At 42.1% G+C, this 16,455-nt stretch overlaps 5 pseudogenes; all 5 read left to right on the top strand.

Annotated features, from left to right (window-relative positions):
* The first annotated feature begins 11,348 nt into the window (after positions 1 to 11,348).
* LOC143932085 (5S ribosomal RNA) lies at positions 11,349 to 11,467 on the top strand (annotated as a pseudogene).
* A 101-nt stretch (positions 11,468 to 11,568) lies between these two features.
* LOC143932621 (5S ribosomal RNA) lies at positions 11,569 to 11,687 on the top strand (annotated as a pseudogene).
* A 365-nt stretch (positions 11,688 to 12,052) lies between these two features.
* LOC143932156 (5S ribosomal RNA) lies at positions 12,053 to 12,171 on the top strand (annotated as a pseudogene).
* Positions 12,172 to 14,992: 2,821 nt separating this feature from the next.
* LOC143931640 (5S ribosomal RNA) lies at positions 14,993 to 15,111 on the top strand (annotated as a pseudogene).
* A 105-nt stretch (positions 15,112 to 15,216) lies between these two features.
* Positions 15,217 to 15,335, top strand: LOC143931466 (5S ribosomal RNA; annotated as a pseudogene).
* Positions 15,336 to 16,455: the final 1,120 nt, after the last annotated feature.

Raw genomic sequence — 16,455 nt, 5'->3', positions numbered from 1 at the left:
ATACAGAAGACCGGCTAGTTTATACAGGTGGACTAGTGTATACAGAGAGGCTTGGGTATACAGAGAGCTAATGTATAAAGAGAAGCTAGTGTATACAAAAGACAACCAAGGGTATACAGAGAGGCTCGTGTGTCCAGAAGACCGGATAGTTTATACAGAAAGGCTAATGTGTACAAAAGACTGCCTAGTGTATACAGATAGACTAGATTATACAGAAGAATGTCCTGGGTATGCAGAGATGGAGGCTAGGGTATACAGAGAGAGAGGCTGGGTTACACAGAGAGGCTAGGGTATGCAGACTTGCTAGTGTATACAGACGGACTAATGTATACAGTAGACCGGCTAGTTTATACAGAGAGGCTAATGTGTACAAAATACAGGTTAGTATATACAAATAGGCTAGATTATACATAAGAACATCCTGGGTATGCAGAGATGGAGGCTAGGGTATACAGAGAGAGAGGCTGGGTTACACAGACTTGCTAGTGTATACAGACGGACTAGTGTATACAGAAGACCGGCTAGTTTATACAGAGAGACTAATGTGTACAAAAGACAGGCTAGTGTATACAGATAGGCTAGATTATACAGAAGAACATCCTGGGTATGCAGAGATGGAGGCTAGGGTATACAGAGAGAGAGGTTGGGTTACACAGAGAGGCTAGAGTATGCAGACTTGCTATTGTATACAGACAGACTAGTGTATACAGAGAGGCTTGGGTATACAGAGAGCTAATGTATAAAGAGAGGCTGGTGTATACAAAAGACAACCAAGGGTATACAGAGAGGCCAGTGTATGCAGAAGAACGTCCTGTGTATGCAGAGATGGAGGCTAGGGTATACGGAGAGAGAGGCTAGAGTGTGCAAACTTGCTAGTGTATACAGACGGACTAGTGTATACAGAAGACCGGCTAGTTTATACAGAGAGACTAATGTGTACAAAAGACAGGCTAGTGTATACAGATAGGCTAGATTATACAGAGGAACATCCTGGGTATGCAGAGATGGAGGCTAGGGTATACAGAGATAGAGGCTGGATTACACAGAGAGGCTAGTGTATGCATGCTTGCTTGTGCATACAGACGGACTAGTGTATACAGAGAGGCTTGGGTATACAGAGAGCTAATGTATAAAGAGAAGCCAGTGTATACAAAAGACAACCAAGGGTATACAGAGAGGCTCGTGTATACAGACGACCGGCTAGTTTATACAGAGAGGCTAATGTGTACAAAAGACAGGCTAGTGTATACAGATAGGCTAGATTATACAGAAGGTCCTGGGTATGCAAGAGATGGACGCTAGGGTATGCAGAGAGAGAGGCTAGAGTATGCATACTTGCTAGGGTATAGAGGCGGACTAGTGTATACAGAAGACCGGTTAGTTTATACAGAGAGGCTAAAGTGTACAAAAGACAGGCTAGTGTATACAGATAGGCTAGTGTATACAGATAGGCTAGATTATACAGAAGAAAGTCCTGGGTATGCAGAGATGGAGGCTAGGGAATTCAGAGAGAGACTGTGTTACACCGATAGGCTACAGTATGCAGAAGACCGGCTAGTTTATACAGAGAGGCTAATGAGTACTAAAGGCAGGCTATTTTTTACAGATAGGCTTGTGTATACAGAGAACAGTGTGGGGAATTCAGTGAGGCTAGTGTATGCAGAGAGGCTGGGACACCGAGACTATTGTAAAAAGAAGGCAGGCTAGTGTATATAGATTACGGGTACATGTATACAGAAGACAGAGAGGCTAGTCTATATAGAGTGGCTGGTGTACACAGAGAGATTAATGTATACAGAAAGGCTAGCGTGTAAAGAAGACAGGACTTTATTTTTTGCTAATGCAACTACTTCTGAAACATGTAAAGAGTTGCAGTGCTTTTTTTAAATTCTGGTGCTGTTAAAAGGTGGTGTGATATCAATGGGACAGTTAATGTGGAGAACTACAAATATACAAAATAGAGCAAAAGAGTGCTAAGTTTATTTTGTTAAGTCATCGACTGATAGACGTTAAGTAATTGGCCGTTATTGGTTTGGCAGTACAAGGTTTATTTTGATATAAGGTAGTTTTATTCTCTACTTATAGCCGAGTTTTTGACGACTTTATAATTAGCATTATTCGCATTATTCATATTTATTATGCAGAGTGAAGTATTGCAGTGAGACGATATTGCTTTTCAAAGATTTGTATTATTATACATAGCATTGTTAGCAGACCAATAGGACAATTAACATGGCTTAATATTGCAGAGCGTAATTTAACAGGAAAGAGATCCAAAGTGTTAGTTGCAGTAGCTTCATAAAACTGAGAAATCGTTGCATTACTCTAAATTTAAAAGTTGTTTCGGTACACTGAGAAGACGATATTAGATGAGTGATCTACACATTTCGTTTACTATTGCAGAGAGATCTGAAAATTCCAACGTGTAAATCGTTCCATTAATTTTTTTACGCACGAAGACGTCTTACACTCTGTTTTCCTTTTCCACTGGAAAGAGAATCCTATTGCATAGAGGTATCGAGAGATGGTTGCATTAGTCTTAATGTGCAAAGGTTTTAAAAAGATGGTTTTGTGTGAATTTTGCTTTAACGTACAATTAGCTGTAGACATTATAACTATGGTTAGGTTTACAATGATTTAGAGATAGTATTCTCTATAATATAATAATAATAATAAGTATAGCAAAACAAATTAGGAAAATATTGAGGCAGTATATATATGTCGAGATAAAGTGAATACACAAAAGGGATCAAGGGATAGTTGTCAAGTAATATTCTCATTAAGGCAAAATATCGGAATAGCAATGAGATTCGATGGTTGCAACATAAAACGATATAGGAGCATGGCAAAAATACAGAACAACAGTACATAATTTAAGAGTACAGTAGAATATAGTATAAATTATTTAAGATTAAATAGACTTAGCTTGAAAAAAATCAAAGTTAAATCGTTGAGTAAATCTTTGAGTAAATCGTAAATTTATCAGCTAACTTAACTCTGAGATTATGATTAATTTCACAGTTCCATTACGCGGTCCTTTTCCACTGGTATAGTCATAATGTAATATCAGTAATTGCTATCAGTAAATGTTAAAATTGTAAGACGGTTCACGGTTATGTGGAAATGATATGGATTTAAAAGTGGTACATTATTTTCTGAAGCATATGGCAGAAAGACGGCTTGCACTGCTTTTCTAACATTTTGCTGCGGTAAAAAGAAATGTTTTGTCACTGTGTTTTAACTGTGTCAGTTAAGGTTGAGAAAAAGAAGTAATACAGAAAATAGAGTCAAACAGTGGAAACGTTTATTTGCTTGTGTCATGACAGCTGATACTGGTTGAGCAATAAAACTGTTTTATTAAGATGTAAGACTAGTTTTATTCTCTACATATATGCTTTTCAGAGAGTTGTATAATATAGACGACCAATAGGATATTTAAATGGCTTAATATTGCACGGAGGAAGAATCGCTGTTCAACGGTAAGAGATTGAAAGCTTAGCTTGAAAACGGCCGAGAAATAGTTGCGTTTGTCTAAATTTAAAGGATATGCCGGTACCAATGAGAAAGCTTATATTAGACTAGTTGATCTTTGCATTACACAATCCTATTATTATTATTATTATTAATAAGATCACAGTGCAGAGAGATACTCAGTTAATGTCAGAGATACTCGGTTAATGTCAGAAAACAGCTAAATGTGAGAAGAGCAATTAAACTGTTCACGGTAGCATTGCATTACTCTTAATATGTGCAGCGTGTAAAGAAGCAATAAGATGGTTTTGTATTATCCTAAAATTAGCAGTATATGCAATAAAGGTGAGTAGGTAACCTGGATTTAGACATAGCAAGCTCTACAATCGAATTTCGCAAAATTAGAACGGATAATATTGAGACAGTATATACAAGTCGAGTTTAAGTGGAAATACACAAAATATCTAGCTTACCTTTACATTGTTCAATAGAGCGTTGCAAAATAATACCAAGGCAAAATGGCGGAATAGCAATTAGATGAGATGTTTGCTGTAATCATGAAATATCAGCAACGTGGCGCCTAGGTTTCTATCGTTTTTCAGGATCCTTACGTGTCTTTAAGGATGAGAAAGTATTATATCTGGATAAGTATGACATGGAAAAGAGACAAATTGCATTAGAGATGTGAGATAGACATGAAATGTCAATCCCCATTGGTTATTTACATGTAACCATTAATACAGTTAATGCGGCTACATACAGCAAAGTGTGAGCTAAGCAGCTAAATTATTTAAGAGTAACTTGACGTAGCTTGAAAATTCCAACGTGTAAATCGTTCCATTCATTTTGTTACGCACGAAGACTGCTTATATTGACTGTTTTCCGTTTCCACTGGAGAGAAAATCCTATTGCATAGACGTAGCGAGAGATGGTGGCATTACTCTTAATGTGTAAAGGTTTTCGTTTCAAATAGTTTTATTGAAAAGTCAGTAATTCACACTAGAATAAGCAGAACAATTTACAATGGTAGCAGTAACAGAAAGTAATCAGATAGGCTGCCTCTTAAGTTTGCAGAAGTAGATACATTAGAAGATTCTAAGAGAGGCCCATGGACCCTTTATACATAAAGTATAGCAGTTATCCGAGGAGGGGTACGGGTAAAAGCAAACTTACGGATTCAAAAGAAGGAAAGTCATTTAACAAACATTGTTGTAATAACAACTATTTCCGGGGGTAATGGTAGATAGGAGAGTTCCGCGGGGTATGTTTTACATATAGAGGAAAGAGAGTGAGGGAAAAAGAATTTAGGAAAAAGGGAGAGGAATGAGAAGAAAGAAAGAAATATGGACACAAGAAGGAAAATAGGTAATACCAGAGGATAGGGTAGAAGAGGTAAGAGGGAAAGGGTATGGTCGGAATGCCCACGCGAACCACGGACAGCAAACTTGCGCCCGTTCGGGGCTAAGGAGCCATAAGACGAGTATCAAAATCTTTCGGTAGGAATTGGTCTACCCAAGGTTGCCATATTTTATTAAACAATGGCATCCTATCCATGAGGACTGCCTCTATCTTATCATGAATCATTGCCTGTGTAACTCTATGTTTAGTTTCAGTTATATTCAGGGAAGGTGTCCTCCAGGCTCTCGCAATCGTTTTTTTAGCCGCAGTTCTTACTTGGAGGAAGAGTCGGTTTTGGGCTTTAGTAAGATCTTGGGGTAGCCAATTCAGCAAGGCCATTGTTGGGTTGGGATCTATGGGGTGTTGCATCAATTTAGTTAGTAGGTGGAAGACCGAGGACCAAAAATTTGCCACGATGGGACAAGTCCACCAAATGTGGACATGAGTGCCACGGTCTTTGCAACCCCTAAAACAGTCGGGTGAGTAGTTATGCACAAATTTGGAAATTCTAGAGGGGAACAAATACCAACGCATCAGGACGTTATAGTTCGCTTCAGATGAATCTACATTCTGTGAAGAATTTTTGGTATTGGTCCATATATCAATCCATGACTCCTCGTCAAGATTAAGTGATAAGTCTGTAGCCCACGCAGCAGCATAACGTGGAAGGTCTTCAGATACGGTGGAGAGACAGGAATAAAGGCATGAGGCATGTGGATCAGAGGAGCATATGGATTCAAAGAGAGAGTTAAGATTGGGGCTGGACTTAATGTGCGTCTGAAAGAAATTGACTATCTGCAGGTAGTGGAAAAATTCTCTAGGGGGCAGTTGGGCCTGAGTCGGCAGGTGAGGGAATGTTGTGAAAGAATTACCTGAAGACAGGTCACACACTCTAGTAAGACGTGCGCGGGACCAGGCTCCGTGTAGGCCGGATAGAAATTCGGGTGACCCATAAACGAGAGCAAAGGCAGATGAGGATATTGCAGTTTAAAAGGGGTGCGTACCATGCGCCATATTTTGAGGGAGTGACACGTAACGGGGTTAGTAAGTGATCTGCATGTCTGAGGGGGATGTGTAAAGGTTTTAAAAAGAAGGTTTTGTGTGAATTTTGCTTTAACGTAAAATTAGCTGTAGACATTATAACTATGGTTAGGTTTACAATGATTTAGATATAGTAATCTCTATAATATAATAATAAGTATAGCAAAACAAATTAGGAAAATATAAAGGGATCAAAGTAATAGCAATGAGATTTGGTGGTTGCAACATAAAACGAAATATGAGCACGGCTAAAATACAGAACAACAGTACATAATTTAAGAGTACAGTAGAATATAGTATAAATGATTTAAGATTAAATAGACTTAGCTTGAAAAAATCTAAGTTTAAATCGTTGAGTAAATCGGCTACATACAGCAAAGTGTGAGCAAAGCAGCTAAATGGTTTACATTATTTAAGAGTAAATTTACGTAGCTTGAAAATTCCAACGTGTAAATCGTTCCATTATTTTTGTAACGCACGAAGAAGGCTTACACTGACTGCATAGAGGTAGCGAGAGTAGGTTGCATTACTCTTAATGTGTAAAGGTTTTAAAAAGATGGTTTTGTGTGAATTTTGCTTTAAAGTAGACAATATAACTATGGTTAGGTTTACAATGATTTAGAGATAGTAATCTCTATAAAATATAAATAATGAGTATAGCAAAACAAATTAGGAAAATATTGAGGCAGTATCTCGAGATAAAGTGAATACACAAAAGGGATCAAGTAATAGTTGCAAAGTAATATCCTCATTAAGGCAGAAAGTCGGAATAGCAATGAGATTCGATGGTTACAACATAAAAAGAAGTATGAGCACGGCTAAAATACAGAACAACAATACATAATTTAAGAGTACAGTAGAATATAGTATAAATTATTTAAGATTAAATAGACTTAGCTTGAAAAAAATCAAAGTTTAAATCGTTGAGTAAATCTTTGAGTAAATCGTAAATTTATCAGCTAAGTTAACTCTGAGATTATGATTAATTTCACAGTTCCAGTACGCGGTCTTTTTCCACTGGTATATTCATAATGTAATATCAGTAATTGCTATCAGTAAATGTTAAAATTGAAAGACGGTTCACGGTTATGTGGAATTGATATGGATTTAAAAGCGGTACATTAATTTTCTAAAGCATATGGTAGAAAGACGGCTTAGACTGCTTTTCTCACATTTTGCTGCGGTAAAAAGAAATGTTTTGTCACTGTGTTTTAACTGTTAAAGTTAAGGTGGAGAAAAAGAAGTAATACAGAAAATAGAGTCAAACAGTGGAAACGTTTATTTGCTTATGTCATGACAGCTGATACTGGTTGAGCAATAAAACAGTTTTATTAAGATGTAAGACTAGTTTTATTCTCTACATATAGAGAGTTGTATAATATAGGCGACCAATAGGACATTGAAATGGCTTAATATCAACGGTAAGAGATTGAAAGCTTAGCTTGAAAATGGCCGAGAAATAGTTGCGTTAGTCTAAATTTAAAGGATATGCCGGTACCAATCAGAAAGCTTAGATTAGACTAGTTGATTAGAGAGATAATCAGTTAATGTCAGAAAAGCAATAAAACTGTTTACATCGTTAGCGAGCGATAGTTACATTACTCTATGTATGTACTGTATGTATGTGCAGCATGTCTGGTAGCAAATGGACCGTTTTGTGAACATTTTGCATTACCGTACAATTAGCGGTACAACTCATCGAAGTTAAAAGATTTAACCGGATTTTGAGATAGTACTCTCTATTTCTAATAAGAAATAAAGCAAAATAAGTCAAGGATGGTGTGTCAGGACTGTCACATACTCAATGTGACAGTTGATGTGGAGCATTACAAATGTGCAAAAGAGAGCAAAAGAGTACATGGTTTATTTTGATGTATGATAGTTTTATTGCATGCTTGATGTGGATGATTAAAATCGTGTAGTGAGTATAATCTATATTTAGCATAAGAATGAAAATACATACCATGGCAATGAGACAAACTCCATTAGAGATGTGAGCTAGATGAAATGATGAAATGTCTCTGTATAGCCCAGATTGTCTTCTGTTATCACTTAGCCTACCCTCTAAATTCACTAGCCTCTCTATATACACCAGCATGTTTACACTAGCCGGTCTTCTGCATACAATAGCGTGTCTTCGATATACACTAGCCTATGTTCTGAATACACTAGCCCGTCTTCTGTCTTCTGTATGCCCTAGCCTGTCTTCTGTATACATTAGTCTCTCGGTAAAAACGCATCTCTGTATACCCCAAACTGTCTTCTTTACACACTAGCTTCTCTATATACACTAACCAGGCTTCTATATACAATAGCTTCACTCTATACCTCTCTGTATAATCTGGCCTCTCTGTATACCCTAGATAGTGTTCTGCATACACTAGCCTCTCCGTAGAAGCCAGCCTTTATTCTGTATTTACTAGCCTTTCTTCTGTATGCTGTAGTCTTCTATATATACTAGCTTCTCTGTACACCCTTTCATCTCTGTAAACACTGTGTAAACTAGCCAGTCTTATGTATACACTCGCCGACTGTATACACTAGACTCTCTGAATACACTAAACCATCTGTATACCACAGCCTGTCTTCTGTATACACTAGACTGAAAAAACTAGCTAGAATACACCAGCCTGTCTTCTGTACCCACTAGACTCTCTGTATACACTACCCAGTCTTCTGTATACACTGTCAGCTTGGATGTATACCCAAGCCTGTCTTCTGTATACACTAATCTCTCTATATGCACTGTCCTATCTGTATACACTCGACTCTCTCTATACACTAACCTCTCTATATACACTAACATCTTTGTATTACTAGCCTCTCTTTAAACTAGCCTCTCTGTGTACCCCAGCCTCACTGTTTACTCTAGCATCTCTGTATACTCAAGCCTATCTGCATACACAAGTCTGTATTCTGTATTCACTAGCCTTTCTTCTGTATGCTGTAGTCTTCTATTTATACTATCTGTACACCCTTGCATCTCTGTAAACACTGTGTGAACTAGCCAGTATTATGTATACACTCACCGACTGTATACACTAGACTCTCTAAATACACTAAACCCTCTGTATACCACAGCCTGTCTTCTGTATACACTAGACTGTAAAAACTAGCTAGAATACACCAGCCTGTCTTCTTTACCCACTAGACTCTCTGTATGCACTACCCAGTCTTCTGTATACACTGTCAGCTTTGATGTATACCCAAGCCTGTCTTCTGTATACACTAGTTTCTCTATATGCACTGTCCTTTCTGTATACACTCGACTCTCTCTATACACTAACCTCTCTATATACACTAACAGCTTTGTATATACTAGCCTCTCTTTAAACTAGCCTCTCTGTGTACCCCAGCCTCACTGTTTACTTTAGCATCTCTGTATATTCAAGCCTATCTGCATACACGAGTCTGTATTCTGTATTCACTAGCCTTTCTTTTGTATGCTTAGTCTTCTATATATACTAGCTTCTCTGTACACCCTTGCATCTCTGTAAACACTGTGTAAACTAGCCAGTCTTATGTATACACTCGCCGACTGTATACACCAGACTCTCTGAATACACTAAACCCTCTGTAAACCACAGCCTGTCTTCTGTATACACTAGACTGTAAAAACTAGCTATAATACACCAGCCTGTCTTCTGTACCCACTATACACTACCCAGTCTTCTGTATACACTGTCAGCTTTGATGTATACCCAAGCCTGTCTTCTGTATACACTAGCTTCTCTATATGCACTGTCCTTTCTGTATACACTCGACTCTCTCTATACACTAACCTCTCTATATACACTAACATCTTTGTATATAGTAGCCTCTCTTTAAACTAGACTCTCTGTGTACCCCAGCCTCACTGTTTACTCTAGCATCTCTGTATACTCAAGCCTATCTACATACACGAGTCTGTATTCTGTATTCACTAGCCTTTCTTCTGTATGCTGTAGTCTTCTATATATACCAGCTTCTCTGTACACCCTAGCACTGTAACAGTGCTAGGTTCCTGTATTACAGAATCAGAACACCAGCAATAAGGTGTATATTGTGCAGGAGGCACACAACACCCACTCTAACTTCTGCACTGCAGATGCATGTATTGCAGAAATTGAACACCAGTAATAAAGGGTAGCTTCAGGTGTGTACTGTGCAGGAGGCACATAACACCCACTGTAACAGTGCTAGGTTCCCAAGAAGTAAAGACACTGTCCCTGCCTATCGTCCTCTTCCCTGACCACCGCAACACACTATACAAGGCTGCCGCGCTGGCGGCCTTATATAGTGTGGGGTGTGTACTAAACCCCCCTGAGCTATAATTGGCCACAGGAATCCTGCCTGTGGTGAATTGTGGCTCTCCTCACAGAGGATGTCACATCTGTTCTTATTATATAGAACCTATTATGCTCCTCGTAAACTTTTTCAATTTGGCCGGACGCAAGTTGCCCCCGGTGCGGGAATATGGGGGGAGACATGATGCACATGTTTTGGAGATGCCCGAAGTTGATCCGCTACTGGACGGAGGTGACAGGAACCATTGATCGGGTGTTTGGAACCTCCACCAGGATGGAGGTGAAGTATTGATTTAATGACTTGGTTTTTTTCGCTTGTTTCCCAAGATGACCATGTTGGCGTTTGTCAAGATGGTTGAGAGTGCCCGAAGAGATCGCCTATTATCTTGTCTGATCTCGGAGGCTAAGCATTGCCGGGCCTGATTAGTAACTCGATGGGAGACCAGGTGCCGTAGGCTTCTTTTTATGTTGTTGGCGTTGACATGGTTTTTTTTTTCCGCTTGTTTCCCAAGGTGATCGTCTTGGCATTTGTCAAGAGGGCTGAGAGAGCCCAAAGAAATCTCCTACGGCCACATCACCCTGAAAGCACCCGATCTCATCTGATCTCAGAGGCTAAGCAGGGTCCGGCCTGGATAATACCTAATTACAGGTGCCGTAGGAATCTTTTTATATTGTTGGCTTTGACCTGTTTTTCTTTCGCTTGTTTCCCAAGGTGAATATTTTAGCATCTGTCAAGAGTTTTGAGTATGTCCCGAAGCGTTCGCCTAAGGTCACATCACCCTGAAAGTGCCCGATCTCAGAGGCTAAGCAGGGTTTGGGTCAGATGGGAGACCGCCAGGGTCTATGTTGTTGGCGTTGACCTATTTTTTTTCACTTGTTTCCCAAGATGACCATCTTGGCATTTGTCAAGAGGGTTGAGAGTGTCTAAATAGAACACCTATGACCACATCACCCTGAAAGCGCACAATCTCATCTGATCTCAGAGGCCTAGCAGTGTACGGCCTGGTTAATACCTGTATGGGAGACCATCTGTGAATACCAGGTGCCGTAGGCTTCTTTTTATGTTGTTGGGTTGACCTGTTTATTTTCACTTGTTTCCCAAGGTGACCATCTTGGCGTTTAACAAGAGGGTTGAGAGTGCCCAAAGAGATCACCTACGGCCCCATCACCCTGAAAGCACCCGATCTTGTCTGATCTCGGAGGCTAAGCAATGTCGGGCCTGGTTAGTGCCAAGATGGGAGAACGTCTGGGAATAACAGGAGCCGTAGGCTTCTTTTTATGTTGTTGGCCTTGACCTGTTTTGTTTTTCACTTGTTTCCCAAGGTGACCATCTTAGCCTTTGTCAAGAGGTTTGAGAGTGCCCGAAGAGATCACCTATGGCCCTATCACCCTGAAAGCGCCCAATCTTGTCTGATCTCAGAGGCTAAACAGTGTCGGGCCTGGTTAGTACCTGGATGGGAGACCACCTGGGAATACCAGGTGCCATAGGCTTCTTTTTATGTTGTTGGCTTTGACCTGTTTTTTTCGCTTGTTTCTCAAGGTGACCATCTTCGCGTTTGTCAAGAGGGTTGGGCGTGTCTTGAAAAGAACGCTTACGGCCACATCACCCTGAAAGCACCCGATCTCGTCTGATTTCAGAGGCTTAGCAGCATCAGGCCTAGTTAGTACCTGGATGGGAGACTGCCTGGGAAGACCAGGTGCCATAGAAGGATATGGCCTGGGTAGTGTCTTGATTGGGAATACCGGATGCCGTAGGATTCTTTTTATGTTGTTGGCTTTGACCTGTTTTTTTAGCTTGTTTCCCAAGGTGACCATCTTGGCCTTTGTCAAGAGGCTTCAGAGTGCCCAAAGAGAGTGCCTACGGCCAAATCACCCAGAAAGAGCCCAATCTCATCTGATCTCTGAGGCTAAGCAGCGATGGGCCTGGTTAGTACCTGGATGGGAGACAGCCTGGCAATACCAGGTGCCGTAGGCTTCTCATTATGTTGTCGGCGTTGACCTGTTTTTTTTCTATTGTTTCCCAAGGCTAAGCAGGGTTGGGACCTGGTTAGTACCTGGATGGGAGACCGCCTGGGATTTCTCGATGCCATAGGCTTTGGTTTTAATTTGTTGGCATTGACTTATTTTATTTTTTTTATTCTTTTATTAAGTATAAGTAGAACAACATAAATATAACAGTCAACTATACAGCATGACCCAGGGTCACAATTACATGGTAACAAAAAATAGGCAGCCAAATAACTCTGGGTTCTCAGAGGGGAGTCCTACAGTTTCATGCAGAAAAGAGAGAAACCCCACCTCCGACATGTAGTACAGTATAACTAGTGCAGCTCCGTTCGGACAAATGTAATCATGGAGAACAACTGGGACCACAGCGAGCCAGCTTATCATGACCTATGTGAACCAGAGTAAAATATGAGCCGGTCGTGTCCAGAACCCTGGGGTTCTTCTGGGTCCCGAAGGCTAGTAAGGAGACAAGGCATAGTCAAAAGGGAGGACGGGGGGAGACGGAGAGAGAGGAGGGGGGGGATGGCGGCGGGGAAAAAGAGAAAAATAAAGACAAAAAGGAGGGGGGAATGCCACCCAGGGCAGACATGGCCTACATAGGTAAACGTTAGATGTTCAGTCGTTTTCTGGGACAGGGGCGCTGCTCACCTCCCGAATGTAGTCTCGAGTACCAGTAAAATACCTCCAGGGCCTCCATGTAACACTAAATGCCTCTTCAGTGTTGTGAAGGGTGGCGGTCAATTCTTCCATCCGGAGAATATGATTGACTTTGGAATACCACAGCACCTTGGATGGGGGCTGAGGCTGCCTCCACAGTGTGGGAATGCAGGCCCGGGCGGCATTCAGGAGTTGCATCGTGAGGGTTTTTTTGTATTTTCTAACAGGCTGTTCGGTCAAGTGTAAGAAGGCACGCTGCTGGGTTGTCTGCGATATCTACATTTGTGAGAGTTTTTATCGTCCCGGTCACCTCCACCCAAAAGTTCCTCAAAGCCGGACATGCCCAGAAAATGTGTCCCATGGTCCCCGTATCTGAATTGCACCTCCAACAAACATCCAGGATCGATCTATTCATTTTATTCAGAAGGTATGGGACTCTATACCAGCGTGAGACTATCTTGTATCCTGATTCTTGATATTGGTTTGCGATGGAAGCTTTATGTACTAAGGTCAGGATCTTCCCTATCTGTTGTGGGGTAAATGTGATGCCTAAGTCCCTCTCCCATTTGTGGATGAATGGTGGGGTCGACTCCTCCTCCTGACTACTCAATAGGTTGTACAGGAGGGAGAGGGTGTGTCGCACAGGTTCCCTTTTGTGATAGATGGATTCATAGGGCGTCAGGTCTTTAGGAGTGTAGGGGGCCCTTTGTATGGCCAAAAGAAAGTGACGAAGTTGATAAGTTGATAACAAGTCAAGCGGAGGGTCAGAAAGCTCGGCGACAGTTTGCGTGGTCGGGAGCCCTCCTGAGGGCCACACCTCTCCCAGACGCTGTTTCCCCACCACTGTCAACTGTCGCAGTAAGTTGGTAAATCCCGGTGGGAAGTCTGGATTACCTATAACCAGAGTCATTGGTGACGGCAGGGGAGCAATGTGTGTGCAGCGGAACAACCTCCGCACAACAGCCAACGTAGCTCCCACTACGGGGTGATCTCTGAGGTCTTTTGGTAGGGAGGAAAGGAGCCACGGGGAGGTCAATAGGGGAATGGATCCATCCTCAATCTCCATCTCCACCCACTGCTTGTGTGGGCCATTACAATGCCAATCAACGACTCTCGCTAGCAGAGTCGCTCTGTAGTATTGTCTCAGATCTGGGAGACCCAGACCCCCCTTGTCCTTTGGTCTGGCAAGCAATTGCAAACGGGCTCTGAGCTGTTTGCGTGCCCAAATAAAGTCCCGGAGCAGCACCTGCAGTTGTCTGAAAAAAATTGAGGGTAAACGGATCGGTAATGTCTGGAACAAGTATAAGATCCGCGGGAGGGAAGTCATTTTGAATGCATTACAGCGCCCGAACCAGGTCAGTGTTAAAGCATGCCAGTTTCCCAAATCAGATTTCAGTCTATTCAGGAGAGGGACAAAATTAAGCGGGTACAATTGCGCTAAATCCGCTGCGATGTCAACGCCCAGGTAACGTATAGATTTTTCAGCCCAGTAGAATGGAAAAGCGGAGTGGAGCCTCTTGGCCTCACCATCCGGGACCGATATATTCAATACAGCTGACTTGGCGCAATTGATTTTATAATTTGATAGGCTGCCGTATCGCTGGAGAGACGCAAGTATATTGGGAAGCAAAATGTGTGGATTGGAGACGGAAAAAAATTATAACATCAGCGTACACCGCAATTTTGTGGTGTGCCGAGGGTTTGGATATGCCAGTAATATTCGGGTCATTCCGAACGTGACACATAAGTGGTTCCAGTGTCAGAATAAAAATTAGGGGAGACAGATGGCACCCCTGCCTCGTTCCATTAGTGATGGGGAAAAAGTCCGAGCACCACTCGTTCACCCGTACCGCTGCCGACGGTGTGAAGTAAAGCGACATCATCATGTTGGGGCCAAGACCTATATGTTCCAGGGTGGCCTGCATAAAGTGCCAGGCCACCCTGTCAAAGGCCTTCTCCGCGTCCGTTGACAACATAAGCAAGGGCCTTCCCTGTACATGCGCCGCATGGATTAAATTGAGGACTCGGGCCGTATTGTCTCTAGCTTACGACTTATTTTTATTTCTTTTGTTTGTTTCCCAAGGTGACCATCTTGGCGTTTGTCAAGAGGGTTGAAAGTGCCTGAAGAGATTGCCTACGGGCACATCACCCTGAAAGCACCCAATCTCGTTTGATGTTGGAGGCTAAGAAGAGTCGGGCCTTGTTAGTACCTGGATGGGAGACCGCCTGGGAATACCAGGTGTCGTAGACTTCTTTTTATGTTGTTGTTCTTTTTATGACCTGTTTTTTTTTAGCTTGTTTCCCAAGGTGACCATCTTGGCCTTTGTCAAGAGGCTTCAGAGCGCCCAAAGAGAGTGCCTACGGCCAAATCACACTGAAAGAGCCCAATCTCATCTGTTCTTGGAGGCTAAGCAGCGATGGGCCTGGTTAGTACCTGGATGGGAGACAGCCTGTGAATACCAGGTGCCTTAGGCTTTTCATTATGTTGTCGGCATTGACCTGTTTTTTTTCCCTTGTTTCCCAAGGTGACCATCTTGGCATTTGTCAAGAGGGTTGAGAGTGCACAAAGAAATTGCCTATGGGCACAACACCCTAAAAGCGCCCAATCTCGTCTGGTCTCAGAGGCTAAGCAGGGTTGGGCCTGGTTTGTACCTGGATGGGAGACCGCCTGGGTTTTCCTGATGCCGCAGGCTTCTTTTTATGTTGTTGGTGTTGACCTGTTTTTTTCGCTTGTTTCCCAAAGTGATCATCTTGGCATTTGTCAAGAGGGTTGAGAGTGCCTAAAGAGATCGCTTACAGCCGCATCACCCTGAAAGCACCCTATCTCTTCTGATCTTAGAGGCTAAGAAGGGTTGGGCCTAGTTAGTACTTGTATGGGAGACTGCCTTGGAATACCAGGTGCCGTATTCTTCTTTTTATGTTGTTGGCGTTGACCTGTTTTTTTTCGCTTTTTTCCCAGGGTGACTATCTTGCCAGAGAGTGCCCAAAGAGATTGCCTATGGGCACATCACCCTGAAAGCGCCCAATCTCCTCTGATCTCAGAGGCTAGAAAGGGTCGCGCCTGGTTAGTACCTGGATGGGAGACAGCCTGGGAATACCAGGTGCCTTAGGCTTTTCATTATGTTGTCGGCATTGACCTGTTTTTTTTCCCTTGTTTCCCAAGGTGACCATCTTGTCATTTGTCAAGAGGGTTGAGAGTGCACAAAGAAATTGCCTATGGGCACAACACCCTAAAAGCGCCCAATCTCATCTGGTCTCAGAGGCTAAGCAGGGTTGGGCCTGGTTTGTACTTGGATGGGAGACCGCCTGGGTTTTCCTGATGCCGCAGGCTTCTTTTTATGTTGTTGGTGTTGACCTGTTTTTTTCGCTTGTTTCCCAAAGTGATCATCTTGGCATTTGTCAAGAGGGTTGAGAGTGCCTAAAGAGATCGCTTACAGCCGCATCACCCTGAAAGTGCCGTATTCTTCTTTTTATGTTGTTGGCGTTGACCTGTTTTTTTTCGCTTTTTTCCCAGGGTGACTATCTTGCCAGAGAGTGCCCAAAGAGATTGCCTATGGGCACATCACCCTGAAAGCGCCCAATCTCCTCTGATCTC

Source organism: Lithobates pipiens, unplaced genomic scaffold (genome assembly GCF_037356315.1).
Source record: "Lithobates pipiens isolate NorthernLeopardFrog02 unplaced genomic scaffold, aLitPip1_a1.2 Scaffold_25, whole genome shotgun sequence".
Taxonomy (NCBI): Eukaryota; Metazoa; Chordata; class Amphibia; order Anura; family Ranidae; genus Lithobates; species Lithobates pipiens.
Note: the sequence above shows the minus strand (reverse complement) of the source record. Positions and strands in the feature narration are given on the sequence as shown.